Source organism: Pimephales promelas, chromosome 25 (assembly GCF_988280905.1).
Source record: "Pimephales promelas chromosome 25, fPimPro1.hap1.1, whole genome shotgun sequence".
Taxonomy (NCBI): Eukaryota; Metazoa; Chordata; class Actinopteri; order Cypriniformes; family Leuciscidae; genus Pimephales; species Pimephales promelas.
In genome coordinates, this window is record NC_142793.1 from 1555246 (window position 1) to 1566429 (window position 11184).

Genomic DNA, 11184 nt, shown 5'->3' on the forward strand with positions numbered 1-11184 from the left:
CTTATTTTTTCCTGTAGCCTCTTGGCCAGGTCATGTTTGTAAATGAGAAGTGGTTCTCAAACATTTTACCTGGATAAATAAAGGTTAAAAAAAAAAGAAAAAAAAAAGAGTGATTTATCAGTTCAACACAGTTATAGTGTTACGAACTGCTCCGAGACTTGGAGATGAAGATCCAAATGCAGCTTTATTTAAGATTAGTCGTACAGGCAGGGTCGAGAATTAGCAGACAGGACAATGGAGAATACACAGTGGGAATCCGGGAAACAGGCAGAGGTCAGGGCAGGCAGCAGTAATCAAAATCCAAGAACAATCCAACGTCAAAAACCAGAAAACAAACACGGAAAACGCTCAGAAATGCAGTGTAACACTTAAACAAGACTTCGCGGTGAGTGACTGAATGAACAAGGTATATATAGCCAGACTAACAGGATGATGAGACAGGTGAATGCAATCAGTGAATGAGGTACAGGTGGATGTGATCAGTGATGATGAGTCCGGGCAGTGAGTTCTGGGAAACGTAGTTTGTGTGAAACATAGTCTTATCTGGAGTGCCCTCTGGTGGCTCAAGAGGGCACTCCAGCTGGTAACCGTTACATAGCCCCCCCTTTAAGGAGCGGATTCCAGACGCTCCTCAAAATGTCCAGGAGGGAGGCGGATCTGGGGGCGGGATGGAGGGCCAGGCCCGTGGAGCGGAAGAGGACCTGGAGACTGCGGCGGAGCTGGCTGTGGAGGCGACCAGGTCGGAGCAGGCTGTGCAGGCGGCCAGGGCGGAGCAGGTTGTAAGGGAGGCCAAGGCGGCGGAGACCCCTCGGGCGGCCACGCCGGCGAAGACCCCTCGGGAGGCCACGGCGGCGAAGACCCCTCGGGAGGCCACGGTGGCAAGGACCCCTCGGGCGGCCACGGCGGCGAAGACCCCTCGGGCGGCCACGGCGGCGAAGACCCCTCGGGCGGCCACGGCGGTGATGCCCTCTCAGGACCAGGCACTGGCTCAGGAACAGACACTACAACAGAAATGGTCACAAGGACAGACACAGACACAGAAACAAACACTGGATCGGGAGCAGACACTGGATCGGCCATCTTGTCCGGAGACACTGGATCGGCCATCTTGTCCGGAGACACTGGATCGGCCATCTTGTCCGGAGACACTGGATCGGCCCTCTTGTCCGGAAACACTGGATCGGCCATCTTGTCCGGAGACACTGGCTCGGAGGCGGCCATCTTGTCCGGAGACACTGGCTCGGAGGCGGCCATCTTGTCCGGAGACACTGGCTCGGAGGCGGCCATCTTGTCCGGAGACACTGGCTCGGAGGCGGCCATCTTGTCCGGAAACACTGGCTCGGAGGCGGCCATCTTGTCCGGAGACACTGGCTCGGAGGCGGCCATCTTGTCCGGAGACACTGGCTCGGAGGCGGCCATCTTGTCCGGAGACACTGGCTCGGAGGCGGCCATCTTGTCCGGAGACACTGGCTCGGAGGCGGCCATCTTGTCCGGAGACACTGGCTCGGCAGAAGTGACGTGGAGCGTCTCTGGCTCGGCAGAAGTGACGTGAAGCGTCTCTGTCTCGGCAGGGCTGACATGGAACTCTGGCTGGGCTGTCTCGGCGGGACGAGACTCTGGCTGGGCTGTCTCGGCGGGACGAGACTCTGGCTGGGCTGTCTCGGCGGGACGAGACTCTGGCTGGGCTGTCTCGGCGGGACGAGACTCTGGCTGGGCTGTCTCGGCGGGACGAGACTCTGGCTGGGCTGTCTCGGCGGGACGAGACTCTGGCTGGGCTGTCTCGGCGGGACGAGACTCTGGCTGGGCTGTCTCGGCGGGACGAGACTCTGGCTGGGCTGTCTCGGCGGGACGAGACTCTGGCTGGAAGGTGAGCGCAGGCTCGGCAGGGCTGACGGTGAGCGCGGGCTCGGCAGGGCTGACGGTGAGCGCGGGCTCGGCAGGGCTGACGGTGAGCGCGGGCTCGGCAGAGCTGACGGTGAGCGCGGGCTCGGCATGAAGCTCTGGCATAACGTGAAGCTCTGGTTGAGTAGATACCACGGGTTCATGGAGCTCCTTCTCTACAACGCCCACAGTAAACAAGGAACCGCTTAGCAAAAGGGCCTGGTTAATATAGTCCTCTAATGTCCCGTGACGATTGTGTAAGGGCATGAGTGAACTGAGTGGTTCAGAGAGTCCTCCTCGGAAAAAGATCATTAAACACTCTGTGCTCATTGAGGCGAAATGGGCCAGTTCAATGAACTCAGAAACATAGTCCTCGACGGACCGATTCTCCTGACGGAGACGCAAGATCTGGACGTCTGGGCTTCTTGTTGGCATGGCTGCTGGATCTCGGTGTGGCGAAGTCTTCTGTTAAGAACTGCTCCGAGACTTGGAGATGAAGATCCAAATGCAGCTTTATTTAAGATTAGTCGTACAGGCAGGGTCGAGAATTAGCAGACAGGACAATGGAGAATACACAGTGGGAATCCGGGAAACAGGCAGAGGTCAGGGCAGGCAGCAGTAATCAAAATCCAAGAACAATCCAACGTCAAAAACCAGAAAACAAACACGGAAAACGCTCAGAAATGCAGTGTAACACTTAAACAAGACTTCGCGGTGAGTGACTGAATGAACAAGGTATATATAGCCAGACTAACAGGATGATGAGACAGGTGAATGCAATCAGTGAATGAGGTACAGGTGGATGTGATCAGTGATGATGAGTCCGGGCAGTGAGTTCTGGGAAACGTAGTTTGTGTGAAACATAGTCTTATCTGGAGTGCCCTCTGGTGGCTCAAGAGGGCACTCCAGCTGGTAACCGTTACATATAGAAATTCTACTTTATCTCAAAAAACCTGCACTTTATACACACACACACACACACACACACACATACATAAATACATGTAAATAAAAATACAAAAAGAAACATCAAATGTGTTTTTAGTCAGAGTATTATTTTATACAGAAACAAATATTTGTAATTCAGAAAAGAATGAAGTTAGTGTTTTAAAATCTTAAGGAAAACAAATATATTGAAATATAGCACAAGAATTTTAAATTCATTCAGCTTCAATTACAAATACAATCTTACTTTTATTTAAAGCAAACTATACATTTAAAAGATGGGGGTTATATGCCTATTTTGTCATTTAAAAAAAATACAAAATTGTTATGCAAAAAGACAAGGACTTAGAGACAAGGACTTATAGGAAAAATCGCAGCCAGCCACAGTGTGTGGTTCAAACATACATAAACACAGACAACAGCCCTCCCCTCCCCCCACACACACACGCACATGCACACACACACACACACACACACACACACACACACACACACACACACACACACACACACACACACACAAACACAGACAACAGCCCTCCCCTCCCCACACAGACACACACACCCACACACACACAGAGAGAGAGAGAGAGAGAGAGAGAGAGAGAGTGAATCGCAGGGGAAATAAATCCATTCAAACTACAATATCTGAATTTCTGTTGCTCAGAGCGAATGACTTTAAATTGGAAAGTTGATCGGCTTGACGAGAACAATATACGTGGAAAGTTTTGTAACTGTAGGTAAAATGAGCAAAGTTATAACACACTTTATGTGTCCTTTTTTAGTCATAAAATTCATTTCCTCGTCACGGCCAGACCGTTCGAGATATCAAAAATCCGTCCGGAATTGAGCATCCTCAATGTCTTGACTTCATGCACACCGAGTTTGGTTGTGATTGGTAAACACATGCGTTGTAATTTGATGTATTTCTCCTAGGAGAATTATTCAAACAACCCATAATTCCCAACTTCCTTCTTAAAACTTAGAGCACGAAAGTTGTTTGGCCTGATGTGATCTTTAATTGTACCGAGTTTCATATTAATTCATGCAAGTGTGTTTGATTTATGGACAAATTTTCGAATCCCAGTCCAGGGGGCGCTGTCGAGCCGCCCTGCCACGCCCGGTTACCAGCTTCAGCCCGGCCCTGATGGCCATGGGTTCTGACCCGTGTGCAAAGTTTCAAGAGTTTTAGAGGATGTTAAGGCCCCCAAAAATGGCAGAGAAGTTGCACACAGCAAATAAAGGGTTAAAATTAACCTGACAGGCGCCCCTCCTCTCACTCACACAGAGAGACACTGAGACACTGGCAAAATTCTGAGATTTTCTCTATATTCAAACAAACATATCTGACTTTCTGTGGGTCCTAGCTAATGAGTGTCAATTAGAAAGTTGTCCGGCTCGAGGAGTACAATATACATACTGATTTTTGTAACTGTAGATAAAACTAACAACCCCACTTTTGTCAAAAGGTGGCGCTACTGAGCCCTCACCACACCCGTTTCTGAAACGTTGCACATGTCTACTGGCTAATAAATGTGATGTGTCTGTCGAGTTTCATGCAATTTGAAGCATGCTAAGAGTCTCAAAAGCATCCTAAAAGAATGGTAAAGTTTGATGCGTTGCCACGGCAACAGTTTCAAAGATATCAAGAATCCATTCACAGGTCTACATCTGCCGTATGTTTACATTATACAGATGAAGTTTGAAGCAAATCGGGTAAAAATAAAAGGGTGATATCAAAGCATTTTGAAAATGACACACTTCCTGCTACCAGTTGGTGGCGCTATAACTTTGACTCGCAATAGTCACATCCATGTGATCGTCCTCTTACAGCGAACACACTGCTGAAGTTTCATCAAGATCGGTTGATGTGTGCTGAAGTTACGATACACTTCCTGTTTCACGTTTCTCGCCATAATTTTGTTTCCTCGCCACGGCCAAACCGTTCCAGATATCAAAAATCCCCTCGCAAACTTTCATCCTCAATGTCTTGACTTCACGCTGACCGAGTTTCGTCGAATTTGGATCAAAGCTCTAGGAGGAGTATTAAAAATTCCATTGCGAGTGTTTTACGAACAACCCTAAATAGCCGACTTCCTGTTGGGCTGGGGTAAAAAGTAAAAGCGCGAGGTATAGATGAAACGATGAGATCAACATGTGTACCGAGTTTCATATTATTACATGCAAGCGTGTTTGATTTATGGACCAAGTGTTCGGACCCCGTTCCAGGGGGCGCTGTCGAGCCCCCCTGCCACGCCCGGGTACCAGCTTCAGCCCGGCTCTGATGGCCGCGGGTTCTGACCCGTGTGCAAAGTTTCAAGAGTTTTCGAGCATGTTAAGGGCCCCAAAAGTGCCCGAATAGTCGTTAGAAAAATAAAAGAAAAAAAAAAATAAAAAATAATCGGAAGGAAAACAATAGGGCCTTCGCCCTTTCAGGGCTTGGGCCCTAATAATGTGGCAAGTCTTTAAAAATAACAATAAATTATTTGAGCATTGCCTCTATTATGTTTTTTTTCTTAAGCGAATCGTCCTGTTGAGTCGATTCTTTTCAGTTCAAATAGTCGTTCTGAACGAATCATGAATCTTACTTTTTGGATTCCAATTAGACCATTCTACAGTTTTATGAGTGACTTAAAAAAGTTATTCCCAACAAAATTACATGACTAGCTTCAGCTTGTAAGACTATTCCTCAAAGCAGTTTGTTATGCAACAGACCACTGGTTCTGTAGAATGAACTGTTTGAAAGGACCGATTCCCGGAAATGAGTCAGAGGGGAATCAGAGACCGGAAGGAAGTGCGGCGGGACGGCTGACAGAGAGAGGAGCGTGAGCGTGGGAATTTTGATTGTTTTTTGGTTTTGGCGGATCTGCATAAACTGTACTGTGAATGTAACGTCATGTCAAATAGTTCAGAATCAGATGAGGATGAAATGGATTGGATGATATCCAGATCTGCAAAAATGAAAAGGGCTATGAGAGAAAGAAATAGAAGGAAAAGTTGGTCGGAACATAGCGAGGCTGGTGAGGGAAGCATGAGCAAGAAACTGAGAGCTAACCAGTATGAGAAACAAAAAATGGGGAATGTAGAGTCAGCACAAGAAAACGAATGGAAAGTTATAATTGAATTTAATCAGGATGGTGGACACTATCACCCAATCAAACTTACCAAGGCGATCGAGAAGGAGATTGGTAAAATTAAATTTGCAAGGTTTATGAATAATAAAAGAATACTGATTCATGCAACCAATAAACAACAACAAGAAAAAATTCTTAGTATGTCCTCACTACAAGGGGAAAGGATGAAGGCTCACATCCCTGGAGCAATGGCAAAGGTGAGAGGAGTTATCTCAGGAGTCCCATTGAGTATGTCAATGGACGACGTCAAAAAAGAGATACAGGGAGGCAAAATAGTTGAGGCTACACGGCTAAAAACTAAACGAGATGGAACATTAAAAGAAACATTATCTGTGGTAGTTCAATTCGAGAGAACCCTCCCGAAGGCAGTGCAAATGGGATATATGAATTACAGTGTGAGAGAGTATATTCCTAAACCTCTCAGATGTTACAAATGCCAGAGAATGGGGCACACAGCACAGCAGTGCAAAGGAAAGCTAAGGTGTGCTAGATGTGGAGGTCAGCACGAGTATGGTAAATGTGAAAAAGATGCAAAGATTAAATGCTGTAACTGTGGAGGAGAGCATAGTGCAGCCTTTGGAGGATGTGAAGTACAAAGAGAAGCCAGAGAAGCCCAGAAAGTTAGGTTTCTGAATAAGGTATCATATGCAGAAGCTCTAAAGAAAGTAAGAGAAACCAATCACAGAAATGACAGTAAAATGGTTCAAAGAAACACAACACCAATTAATAAGACACAAATTCAGATTACAGGACAAATGCAGAAGGGTTGTGATCACAAATGTAAAATTGATGATGATACCTTGATACTGAAGAAAGTAAACTTTGTGGGTTTTATTTGCTACACAATCAATGTTGCATCACAGTTGAAAAAGAAAAGTGACAGAATTAAGGCTATTGTTGAGGCAGCAGAAAAATTTCTTGACATGAGAGACATCAAAGCAGATCAGATACATGCATTGTTGACAGTAACCGAAAATGGAGATACTACACAAGCTGAGGTTTAGGACCCTGTGTATGGTACTACACATATTACAATGGAATGCCAGAAGCCTTATATCTAATGGTCAAGAATTGAAAAAGTACATTCATGAATTAGATGTTGTTCCGGATGTAGTATGTATACAAGAAACTTGGTTACAAGCTCATCTAGATTTTGTGATCCCAGGGTTCAATTCTGTAAGATATGATAGAACTAACAATAAAATTGGTGGAGGGTGTATTACTTTTATCAAAGATGGGTTAGCGTATAGGGAAGTCCCCAGCCCCGAAGATATAGAGTGTGTAATAGTTGAGATCTGTAGCACAAAGGAAGAGGGAAATATTAAGTTGATAAATTTTTATAACCCATGCAAAAATTTAGATATTAACAAATTAAATGAAATCGCAAGGGACTGCATACAGAAAGAAATATGGTGTGGGGATTTTAATGCTCATAACAGCTTATGGGGTAGCAATTACACAGACAGTAATGGAAACATAGTCGAAGAATTGATGGAAGATAGATCATTGGTCTGCATTAATAATGGACAGGGCACAAGAATAGATGTGAATAGAGGTAAGATATCATGTTTGGATCTTACGTTGGTTTCAGATAATTTGGTAAATAGATGTGACTGGTATGTCAAGAGTGATTCTACTATAGGAAGTGACCATTATCCAGTTCTCACTATAGTTTACACAAATATTAGTATTCAAGAAGGAAATACAATTAATAGATGGTGTTTTGAAAAAGCAGATTGGGAAATGTTTAGGACATGTTGTAAGAAGTCAGTAAACCTGGTTACATTAGAAGGAGATATAGAGGAATGCACAAAGCAACTTACTGATCATATTTTAAATGCAGCAATTATGAGTATTCCAAAAAGAACAACAAAGGGTAGGAAGAAAGTAGTTCCCTGGTGGAATGAGGAATGTAGCAGAGCTGTTAAAGATCGAAACAGGGCATTTAGAGCATTGAAGAAGAATCTGTCACAAGAGAATATTATGGAATATCAAAAGAAAAGGGCAGTGGCACGTAGGACAATTAAATATACTAAAAAGAGCAACTGGAGAGAGTTCTGTTCCAACATAGGTAGAGGGATAGAGTTAGGGGATATATGGTCAATGTTTAAAAGAATGAGTGGGAAAAGGAAAGATGTAAAAGTTGCAGCTTTGATTGATGGTGAAAAGGTGGTGGTGTCTGATAAAGAAAAGGCTGAGGTTTTGGGTAGGGCATTTGTGGCAGTGCACAGTGGTGATCACCTTACAGACATTCATAAACAGCAGAAAGACCTTGCACTTAGAGTGAATGAGGATTTGAAGCTTAAGAGGGAAGATGGTATGTCAACGCTAGATGTGGATTTCTTGATGTCTGAAATTAACATGGCTTTATCGGGCACTGGATATACAGCTCCTGGACATGATCAATTGTGTTATGCCATGTTCCGACAGTTACCAATAGAATCATGTAATTTAGTATTAAGGTTATTTAATAAAATATGGAGGTATGGAATGATACCAAGTAGCTGGAAAACTGCAATTATACTACCATTTAATAAACCAGGTAAAGATCCAACTAATCCTGGTAATTATAGACCCATAGCGTTGACATCCCATTTATGCAAATGGATGGAGAGGGTTATAGTTCGTAGGATATCGCATGTACTAGAACAGAGAGGATTATTGACTAACATACAAAGTGGATTTAGAAAAGGACACTCTACAACAGATGCTCTAGTTAGAGTTAGTAATGAAGTGGAAAAGGCATTGAAAATGAAAGAGCTGATGACAATAGTATACTTTGACATAGAGAAGGCGTATGATACTATGTGGAGAGAAGGTCTGCTTATTAAATTAAGTAGAATGGGTTTTGGAGGAAGGATGTATAACTGGATAATGGATTTTTTAACAAATAGGAAAATAAGAGTGAAAGTTGGATCAGAGGTATCCATGGAGTTTAATGTAAACAATGGTATTCCACAGGGGAGTGCAATCAGCCCAGTATTGTTTAACATTATGATAAATGACATGTTTTCAAATTTAGATAAATGCATCAAATCAGCGCTATATGCGGATGATGGGGCCATATGGATGAGAGGAAGGAATGTGACATACGTGTTAGAGAACATAAGGAGAGCAGTAGAGAAAGTAGAAAAGTGGTCATATAAGATATCCACAAGCAAATCATGTTATATGATATTCACAAACAAACGCAAGTATCAGGTTGAAAAATTATCATTATACCAGCAACCAATGGTAAAAGTAAATGAATTTAAGTACCTGGGTTTATGGTTTGATAGTAAATATACATGGAAAACTCACATAAAGCACTTAGAAACTAAATGTAAAAAAGTTATCAACTTACTGAGAGCTGTGGCTGGTTATGATTGGGGTGCAGATAAAATATCTCTAATTGACATCTATAGAGCTTGCATGAGGTCATCAATAGATTATGGTTGTATAATTTATGGGGCAGCAGCAAAAACATCATTAAAAAAAATTGATAGATTACAATATAGAGCATTACGTGTATGCATTGGAGCTATTAAGTCAACACCCACTAACGCAATACTTATAGAAACAGGAGAGACACCACTGAAGTTAAGGAGAGAAAAACTTGCACTAGCTTATTGGATTAGATTGAAAGGAAGTGGGAAAGAGAACCCTACTAAGGAGATCATACAGGACTGTTGGGAATACTCAGCCCGATCTCATGAAAGTTCGTGTCTATGGCACGAATGTCATTTCTCGTGGCATTTATACGCCAAAAACAGTTTTTGCGTGTATTTGGCACGCGATTTTCGCGTACATATGATACGCACTTTTTTGCGTATAATACGCACGAACTCCCCACCCCCCTCCCCCCTAAACCTAACCCAGGGTTTTTTAGTGCGTACCATATACACGAAAAAAACACTTTTGGCGTATAAATGCCACGAGAAATGACACTCGTGGTATAGATACGCATCTTCATGAGACTGTGTTGGAATACTACAAGTATCAGGGGCGTGGGTTTGGCTGGACCAGGGAAAAGAGAGTGGAGGAATATGGATTAAAAGCCTTAGATTTCATAACGTCTACCCCAGTTAGTAATATTCCACCATGGTTTTTCCCAGAGGTAAAAACAGATGTTAGTATCCTAGAAAAGAAAAAGGAATGGAGAATGGAGGAAGTGGGAATCAAGACAAGTATTTATATAAGGAACAGTTACAATAATTATCTCAGAATTTATACAGATGGATCAAAGAGTAAACAGGAATGTGTGGGAGTTGGAATACATATTCCTGAATTCAAAATAAATATGTCGAAAAGATTATCTGACCAGTTATCAGTATACACAGCAGAAATTGTGGCAGTCATCATTGCATTACAATGGGTGGAAGAGGTTAGACCTGATAGAGTGGTAATATGTACAGACTCATTATCTATCATTAAAAGTATACAATCAATGGAATCTGCCAGAGAAGACTTACTATTAGAACTAAATCACAGTTTGCTAAGATTACATCGGGGTGGCATAGATGTTCAGTTTTGTTGGGTACCAGCACACGAGGGAGTGAAAGGAAATGAGAGTGCAGACAAACTAGCAAAAGATGCATTACAGAAGGAAATAACAGTCCCAATTCCACTCGGAAAAGGAGAAGGAAAAGCAGTGATAAGAGAGAAAGGTATGAGAATATGGCAGAAATGGTGGGAAGAAGACACGAAAGGAAGGGGATATTATAAAGTACAAAAATGTGTCAGTATTAAAAATTATAAAGAAAAGACTAGGCGGGAGGAAATTATAATATCAAGACTAAGAGTGGACCATACAGGATTGAATAGCACTTTGTATTTAATAGGGAAAAGGAATAGTGAAAACTGTGAAAAATGTGGGGTTAAAGAAAATGCTGAACATGTCATATTACACTGTATATTATATGAATTGGAAAGACGGGTGTTACAAGATGGGGTTCAGGAAGCAGGACGGGAATGGAATCTGATTGGGATACTGGGAACAGAAGGAGAGAGGAAAGGGATTATAAGCACCAGAATGGCACTTTTTAAATTTCTTAAAGTCACAGGGTTGATGGGTAGAATATGAGATCAATTAAATAGCATGATGTTACACACTCCAGTACAGTAGGTGGCGGTATGCACCTCAAAGTTGGTTGCAATCCGCCATTTTTCGAGAGAAGAAGAAGAATGAGTCAGAGACCGTCGCACGCTCTTGCCCAATCAAACGCCATAACGCTCGGAGGGGGCG